An 8,349-nucleotide genomic window follows, 5' to 3' on the forward strand; every position below is an offset into this window, starting at 1 on the left:
CTCCCGTTTATTTAAGTTAGCAGATTTTGGCGACTGCATTGGCATTCTTTGTAGACGTGGGTAATGCTTCCACCGATTTGGAAAACATATCAAATATTATCAGACAATATTTTTTCCCTTTGCTGTGTGTTAGTTCAATAAAGTCCATCTGTAAATGTTCAAAGGGCTTTGGGTTGGGGGTGTGCTGTCTGACTTATCTGTATTCCCCAGCCCACATAACTAATGGCACAGACAGCACATCGTACGCAATACTTCTGCGAGTAAAGAGTAAATCCCTCAGTTAACCGATGTGTTGAAATACTGTCATACATCCCCTCTTTTTATACATGGTCCTTAACGTTTGTGTGTATGGCATAGAATGGAAATAATGATCGTGGTAGACATGGTTTGCCATTGGGGTCACACCATACCTCTTCCCTCACACTGCATCCTGCTTTCGTCAACTCTCGCTTTCCTTCTGACGTGAACTGTGACTTTAAGTCCTGTACGTCCGCTGTTGGGGTACAAAATTTTGTCATACGTTTGTCAATGCGATCACTTGGCGGCTGCTGGAATATCGTTCTTGCTGCTGAGTCTGCCCTTGCATTGCCTTGAGAAATAGAAACTTAATTATTTTGTGTGGGCTTCGCATTTACACATAGACATTAATTCGGACAATAGGGCCGCTTCCAGGAGGTCATAAATCAGATCACGGTGTGTGATGGGCTTTCCGGTGGAGGTTTAGAAACCCCTGTGTTTCCACAGGGTTCCAGAATCATGAACAACCCCGAATGCGTATCTGCAATCGGTGTAAATATAAACTGTCTTTCCCTCAGCCAATTTACACGCCTCTGTCAAGGTAATCAGGTCCGCTGTTTGCACTGACAGAAGAGAAGGGAGTGATCCCGCTTTGACAACCTCATGAGTAGTCATTACAGCATATTCAACACAGTCCTGTTCTGTCTCCTTGTTTCTGAATGTTGACCCTTCCAAAACAAATCCTCCATAATCGGATTCTGAAGTGGTGAATCTTGCAAATCTGGTCTGGGCCTGCCAATGTCATTAGTTACAGCGACACAATAATGTCCGTCTCCGTCTCCTTCTGAGGGGAGAAGGCTAGCAGGGTTTCTGTAAGACAATTATTGTGCTAAACTCTAATGAGAATAATTCCAATCTCCTTAATCTCCCCTCATTATTAAACCCTATCAACTCTAGAAACTCTTCTCAACGCACTACAGTGCTGGTGTATTCATTCACATGTAAGGAGACGAAAATTGTACACAGTACTCTAAATGTGGTGTTACCCGCACCGTGTGCAGCTGCAACATAAACGTCTTGTTTCTAAACTGCATCCCTTCAGCAATGATGGATAATATTCCATTTGTCTTCTTAATTCCCTCAAAACCAACCTTTTTTGAGTCCTGCACAAGGACACTGAGCTCCCTCTGCACATCAGCATGCAGCAATTTTTCACTATTTTAAAAACTTTGCTTTTGACAGTTAGGCCAAACAAAAATGGATGACCTTGCATTTACCAACATTGCACTCCGTCTGCCACACCTTTGCCCACTCGCTGAAGGTATCTTTGTCCCTCTGCAGACGTTTTGTGCCCTCTGCACACTTTGGTCTACCACTCACTGTCTGTCATCTGCAAACTTCGTCACACACGAAATCTTGTCTGCAATTCCTTGACATTTGATGTCGGGTGCGACTTTACAATCATACAGATGTCGTCCTTTTATTGGGAGAGCTACCCTAAGTCAAACCTTCACTTTTGTAGAACATAGCTAAATATACAATATTCTGGACGTTCATTTGCCAATAGTGGTAACACTGTTACCATGTCTCTCTGATTGTCATATCCATTCATCAATCTTTAGTCAGAATATAAAACCCATTGAGATAGAGTGCCTTTCAATCAACTTTTATACGCATTATTTCTTGATCTATTGTCGCCTGTATTCCTCACATTGACCCGGTCAGAAACCGTCTGATACTTGATTCTCACAGAATCAGACATTATGAGACATATTTCATAAAACCCAATACCAATCCTGGGATATACCCTGTCCCACCGGAAGGACAGACCCACCAGCGGCGGGGATACCGTATAATACAGTCAGAAAAGGAGTTACCCTGCAATTCCACAGCATTAATTCCAGAAACAAGGAATTCCCATGGCAACACGTCAAATATAGTCAAGAAAATCGCCTGATGATGGACATCAACTGCCCTCCACATCCACCCATAGTGACAACTCAGTTCCCCTCTATGCGGAAAAGAAACCGGCGGCAGCACTGAAGGTGACAAGGTCAGAGAACGTACTCTGGCTGTGGCACTTCAATGTCCATCACCAACAGTGTCTCCACATGCTCTTCACTTACTGAGCATGGAGAGGCCTCAAATACACGGCAGCCATACTATGGGAAGTGATGGAGGAACCCACAAGAGAGAAACATTCTCACCACACTCCTTGTCACTGATGGATGTGTCCTCAAGTGTATCTGAAGGAGGAGCCAATATGTGGACAAACCTCGGCCACATATTGAAAATACTGCCTATTGTTTTACGTGGCACTATTTCCTGTGAATTTGCACATATTTGTAAAGAATCGAGCAAATGCAAACTGGGCATCCACGAGGCACTGCGGGCCATCATCAATGGCCTTCTCACCATCATAAAAGAAGAAGTGGGCTGATCATTTATGGGTCCGAAATGTTCAGCACCATTCACAACGTCACCGACACTGAATCAAGCTATTCAGCCAGTCAAGTGTTTTTTTTTAACATCAACAGGGCCCATACAGCCATTCGAGTCTGTTACTCAGGAATTGGAGCTTTTACTCTCTCATACTTGAAACATAGGAAATGGAAGGGAATATGCAGCGGATCAAAACGCTGCACATGTATACGGGATGAACAGGTTACAGAGCCAAAAGCATGGATACATTAGGTATAAAACATTCTCTATTAGTTGAACACAGTTTACTACTGCAGTGTCACAGCGACCAGTGCTTTGGCCTCAACTATTTGCAAATAATATCATCTCTTTCCAGAAAAGGAACGAACTAGATTTAGAATGGCACGAAGTTAGTTAGGAACTGAAGTTATCAAGTGGCGGTAGTGAAACTGTAAATGGATAAGCAATATACAGTAACTTGGGAAATAGAAAATAACTTGGGTAAATCTGTACTTGTGATTGTTTTCAGCAAGGAAAAGTGTCTGTATATTGCAAAAATCGAGAGAGATTAAAAACTAAATGAAACACTGGGTACTGGAGAGTTCACTCAGACCCGTACAGACCTCGGAAGTGTTGCTCCCCTTGTTCCACGTGGCCCCACTCCTCTCATTACACACGGGATATTGTGATGTGATTGCCTAGTGATGGGAGTTGATAAGTTGGAGGGTGTTTTGATCCGTGTACAAAGGGGACGGCGTTTATATAAAAGGCTATCACTCATTTCTCCGTGGAGACCAGAAGACGATGGGAATATCTGACTATTTCTGAATGAAGAGGCCATGGATCCTGACAGGAGAGCGGGTATAATGTACTGTGCATGCTTACGCTGCAAAACTATTGAAGTGAGAGATGGAGGGTCCAATCACAAGAATGAGAACTAAAGGCATTGCCAGATAAGCTGAAATAGTTAGTTTTGGCACATTCATAATTCACCACAGACAATCAGCCCAGAAACCATAAATCCAGAGGAGAGACATGTTCAACCCAGAGTGGAACACTGTGCAGATTCACCCATTGCGCTGGTCAATAAAATCCGCAAACCGTCCAGATTGAATCACTGCACAGATCATATTGCAGTATTTATCTTGAAACACGAACGACACATATGTCGAGTATGGGAAGCTGGGAGAGAGACAAAAAAACGAGAGATGCTTGTATCCAAAGTAGTCAGGCAGGAAGCTGGAAGAACACAGCAAGGCAAGCAGCATCAGGAGGTAGGGAAGTCAACATTTCAGGTTTAACCCTTCTGCAGAAGCCCTGAAGTAGTGTTACACTTGAAACATCGACTTCTTCACTGCCTGATGTTGCCTGGTCTGCTGTGTTGTTCCACACTCCTGCCTGTTCAGCTTGGGAAGCTGTGCATTGATTAATAAACACAGACTGGGTATCTGTGCAGCACTGGGATCTGTGCATACCACAGTATCGTTTTAATCAATAAAACTGGCCAAGATTTCTGTCCAGCACTCAGAGATATACAGAAAAGAGCAGTGCATTGATCAATAAAACTGGACTAGATATATGTCCAGCACTCGGTGCTGTGCAGACAACAATGCATTGATCTATAAACCCGGACTAGATGTCTGTCCAGCACTCGGAGCTGTACAGAACACAGCAGGCCATTGATTTCTCAACCTGAAATAAATATCCATCCAGCATAAGAAACTGCATAGACCACACCATTGCATTATCTATAAAAATCAAATACATAGTCTGAGCAGCACAGTCAATTGTACAGTGATCAGCGATGAATTAATTTTTTAAACCAGGAACAGTTTCCCTTCCAGCATGTAGAGCTGTGCATGCCACCCTAGTGCAATATTCAGTAACACTCTGTTAGATCACTGCCCAGCGTGAGGATATTTGCAGCCATTGCTGGAAGTAACAGAATGTGAAGGCGCCATCCTGTTGGAACTCCATGTCTTCATTGTACCATGACAATGGATGCTGCGACTTTGAAAATCACTGCCAGAGAGAGATTGTCGGGAAACCAGTTTAAATAAAAACAAATGGAAGGGGTTTACAAATAGACAGAATGGAGGAGATGGAGAGACAGTATTACAGACCGATGTGTTCACAGGTTTAAGAATACTGAAATGTAGTCAGTTTGAGCATGAGCCAGTATTCCCAGGAAAAATGGGAGAACGAGATTTTCGTGTGAGGACAGACGATGGAGAGTATTGAATGAGTATTTGTTTTGCAGCTTTGTAACTGGGAGAGATTTCAGCACAGTCTGCGACTCATTGGACTGATTCTAAGAATAATTTGTCTTAATAGCAATTTCACTGAGTGTGACAGCGATTATCTGCACGAGGCCGACCTACTTTACTGATGTTATCTTATCGAACTTACCTACCCAACCCCATGGTATCCCTCTCATTCAATGCCACCCGTGATGGCTGGAGGTACTCACTATTGCCCAGCTAACACTGGATATTCGCCATCTTTGAAAGGCCAATGGACACACCGCGAGCATGGCAGATAAGGGGCAATTACACCACGATTTGTTGACAGGGGCACGTAGGTCCTGGCGGATGGACGAGTACTGAGGAGCAGCATTCTCTTCCTAGAGTAGGCCACACTATCAGAACCACAGAACATGGTGTGAGCTCATCATCCAGCTCAGTGCAGTATCTGTTCTGAAGAAATGTCCAGTAGTACGGACAACCATTAAGATCCTCATCGCATTCTCTCTGCTCCTTCACACTCACTGTATATCTGTTGTAGCACCTATTCCCGACCAAGGCACATGTTCTACCACTCTCTCTACTGCATGCAGCACCTTCACTTCCTCTCTCTCTCTAATTCCCTCTCTCAACCCACCCCTCCATTATGCCCCACACACTAATTACAATGCAAGGACACAACACTGTGAACGGACTCACTCTGGACACCTCACCATTCCGCTCCCTCCATCATCTACATCAGCACTAACAGCAGAACCACCCACTCCCATCCTCACTCCCTCGCTCCCTTTCTCTCATTCCAGTCAAAGAGCCTGGAATACGACAGAAAGTGCCAAGCCGGGTGGTGGAGTGCCCAGTATATGTTCCCTCACCCACCTTCCTTCGTCATATTGGAAGGACCATGGTACAAGCCGGAGAGGACCAGGACGCCTCGTGTGGAGATTCTAAACATTCACACCTCAGCAATGAAGGAAGGAGCAATGTTCAGTGAAAGGTAATTCTCAATGTAAACCAACTGTCAGTTCCATTCAACCCAGGCGCAACTTAGAAGCCGTGGCCCTTATGCCATCTGTCTTTTGTGTCGTGCTAGGGGAAATGGAATCTCCATGGTCTCGGTGGGTTGGACGGTGTGCTCACGGCACATCGTCACCACCACCTCCCTGGAAGAGAACACGGAGACTCCCTCCTACACCTTCTCCGGTAAAAAGTTCAGAGTCTGAATCTATTCTTGCTATTGACTGCTCTCCCTATTTGTCCTCACATCTTCAATAATCTGTATTCACATACATACAGGACCCTCTGCTCCTGCAACCCCTTTCTAACTGCACATCATATTTAATATTATCTTCCAATGTTCTTCTTACGAATGTGCATCATCTCACATTGCTCTACATTGATTCTCATCTCCCAGACACCTGAACACTACACCAAATTGCCACTGTCCTGTTGGAGCTCCACACTGTTCTCCACGCACATTACAATTCTTCCAGTTTTGGAGCCATCTGCAAACGGAGTTGCAGCAAGACATTATTTCAATGAACTGTATCACACTGCAGCACAAAAGAGATACCAACAGCTAAAGAAAAATATCTATACAATGCTTTCAAGAAAAAATGTGTCCCCAATAAACCTAATCTGCGATTCCTCGGAAACAACCACAATCAAGCAGACGCAACGCAACTAAAAACTTTAGCTACATTATCTTGCATCAAAGAGATATCAGAAATGACTTCCAGACTACTCAGACCCTTTGGCATCCTGATAGCCCACACACCTACCAACACACTTAAACAGCGATTAATGAACCTAAAGTATTTATTAGATACCACCAGAAAAACTAACGTCATTTCCAACATACCATGCATTTATGCAAGTATATCATACTACATCGGAGACACTGGCAGGAAAGTTGCCTCGAGGATGCATGAACACCAATTAGCCACGAAAAGACATGACCCATTATCACTCGTTTTCATACATACAGACATAGAAGGACATCATCTGGACTGGGGCAAACACACATCCCAGGACAGGCGAAGCAAAGACACACACGTGAATTTATACAGCCTTGGCATTGTAACCACAACTCCATCAATAAACACATCGCTTTAGAACCCATCTAACTTTGCTTACATAAAAGAACTGGAAATGACATCACCTAACTTAAGAAACGAAGACCGATAAGAGGCTGGACATACCACTGCGCTAAACCAGAGACTCTCACAATGATGTTACATAGTCATTGTGATGAAATGTCTGAAAACAAACCTTGAAGCCCAGCGAGCTTACTTGCAGAGATATCATCAAACTGAGCTACTAATTTGCTCACAAGAGCTATACGTGAAATAGTTAGAACATTACAGTCTGCATGGAGCAATTGAAATCCTGCCACACTCACTAGTGTGAGCATGGGAAATACTGATGTAGTCCCACAGAGTGAGTCAAATGACGACATGCTATCAACGGAGCAACGAAAACACTGACAAACACCAGATTGCATGAAGTATTGTCACAGCATTGAGCAAGAGAAATCCTGATAGAGTCCGCTTGTCTCTCTCTTCATAGGGGTATTGATATTATGAAGTTGAAGGCACGTCCTGTCCCATTAAGAGACAGTGAATGCTGCTTTGAACTGAGTGTTAACAAACTCCTTTGTATATGACAATATGGCAGGTCCAGAATACACTATAAAATTGAAAAAATAACATTTGGCTGTAACTTAAATACCTGAGTTGCTTTCTGTTCGAACAACAATTCGAATTTAACCAATCAGTTTAAATAATGCCCCACGACTCGAAAAACAAATTGTGTTTGAAGGTCCTGTTCTTCCAGCATCAAACCAATGAGACGGTCGGATGTTGGGGATATAACAAATGGCGAAGTTTTGAAAATTACAGGCAGAAAATAATGCCATCAACACAGATCCAAGAAATTAGGAATCTCTCTCTATCCAGGGCACTTTTCATATGAAAGAGAATCACAGTAAAAAGAAATATAATGACCAAGGGATATCTTCAGCCGGAAGAAATCACCAAAAACGACAGCTACTGTGTGGTTTTGAAATTAAGTTGATGGATTTTGGGCGGCACGGTGGCTCAGCAGTTATCAAAGCTAGCTCCCAGCGCTGCAGACCACGGTTCGATTCCAAGCTCGGCGACTGTCGGTGTTCTGTTAACCCGTTCTCCGCGTGTGTTTTCTTCGGGTGTTCCAGTTTGCTCCCATAGTCCAAAGATGTACAAATTTCCCGTGTAGTTAGGTTGAGTGGGTCTGTTTGGGTTAATCTTAACAGGATTGGTTTAGATTAGTTGGGCTGACGGACCTGTTTCCACAATGCAGGGAATCTGATCAAACGCACAGCTAGTTTTAATAAGTGTCTTATTGGAACAGTATATTGACATCGAATTGGAGGCAGATAATAAGCATTTTAAAGCAAGGAGGTTCAGTGTTG

The sequence above is a fragment of the Chiloscyllium plagiosum genome, unplaced genomic scaffold (genome assembly GCF_037043375.1).
Source record: "Chiloscyllium plagiosum isolate Xiang-an unplaced genomic scaffold, Cpla_swu_hap1 HiC_scaffold_37, whole genome shotgun sequence".
Lineage (NCBI taxonomy): Eukaryota > Metazoa > Chordata > Chondrichthyes > Orectolobiformes > Hemiscylliidae > Chiloscyllium > Chiloscyllium plagiosum.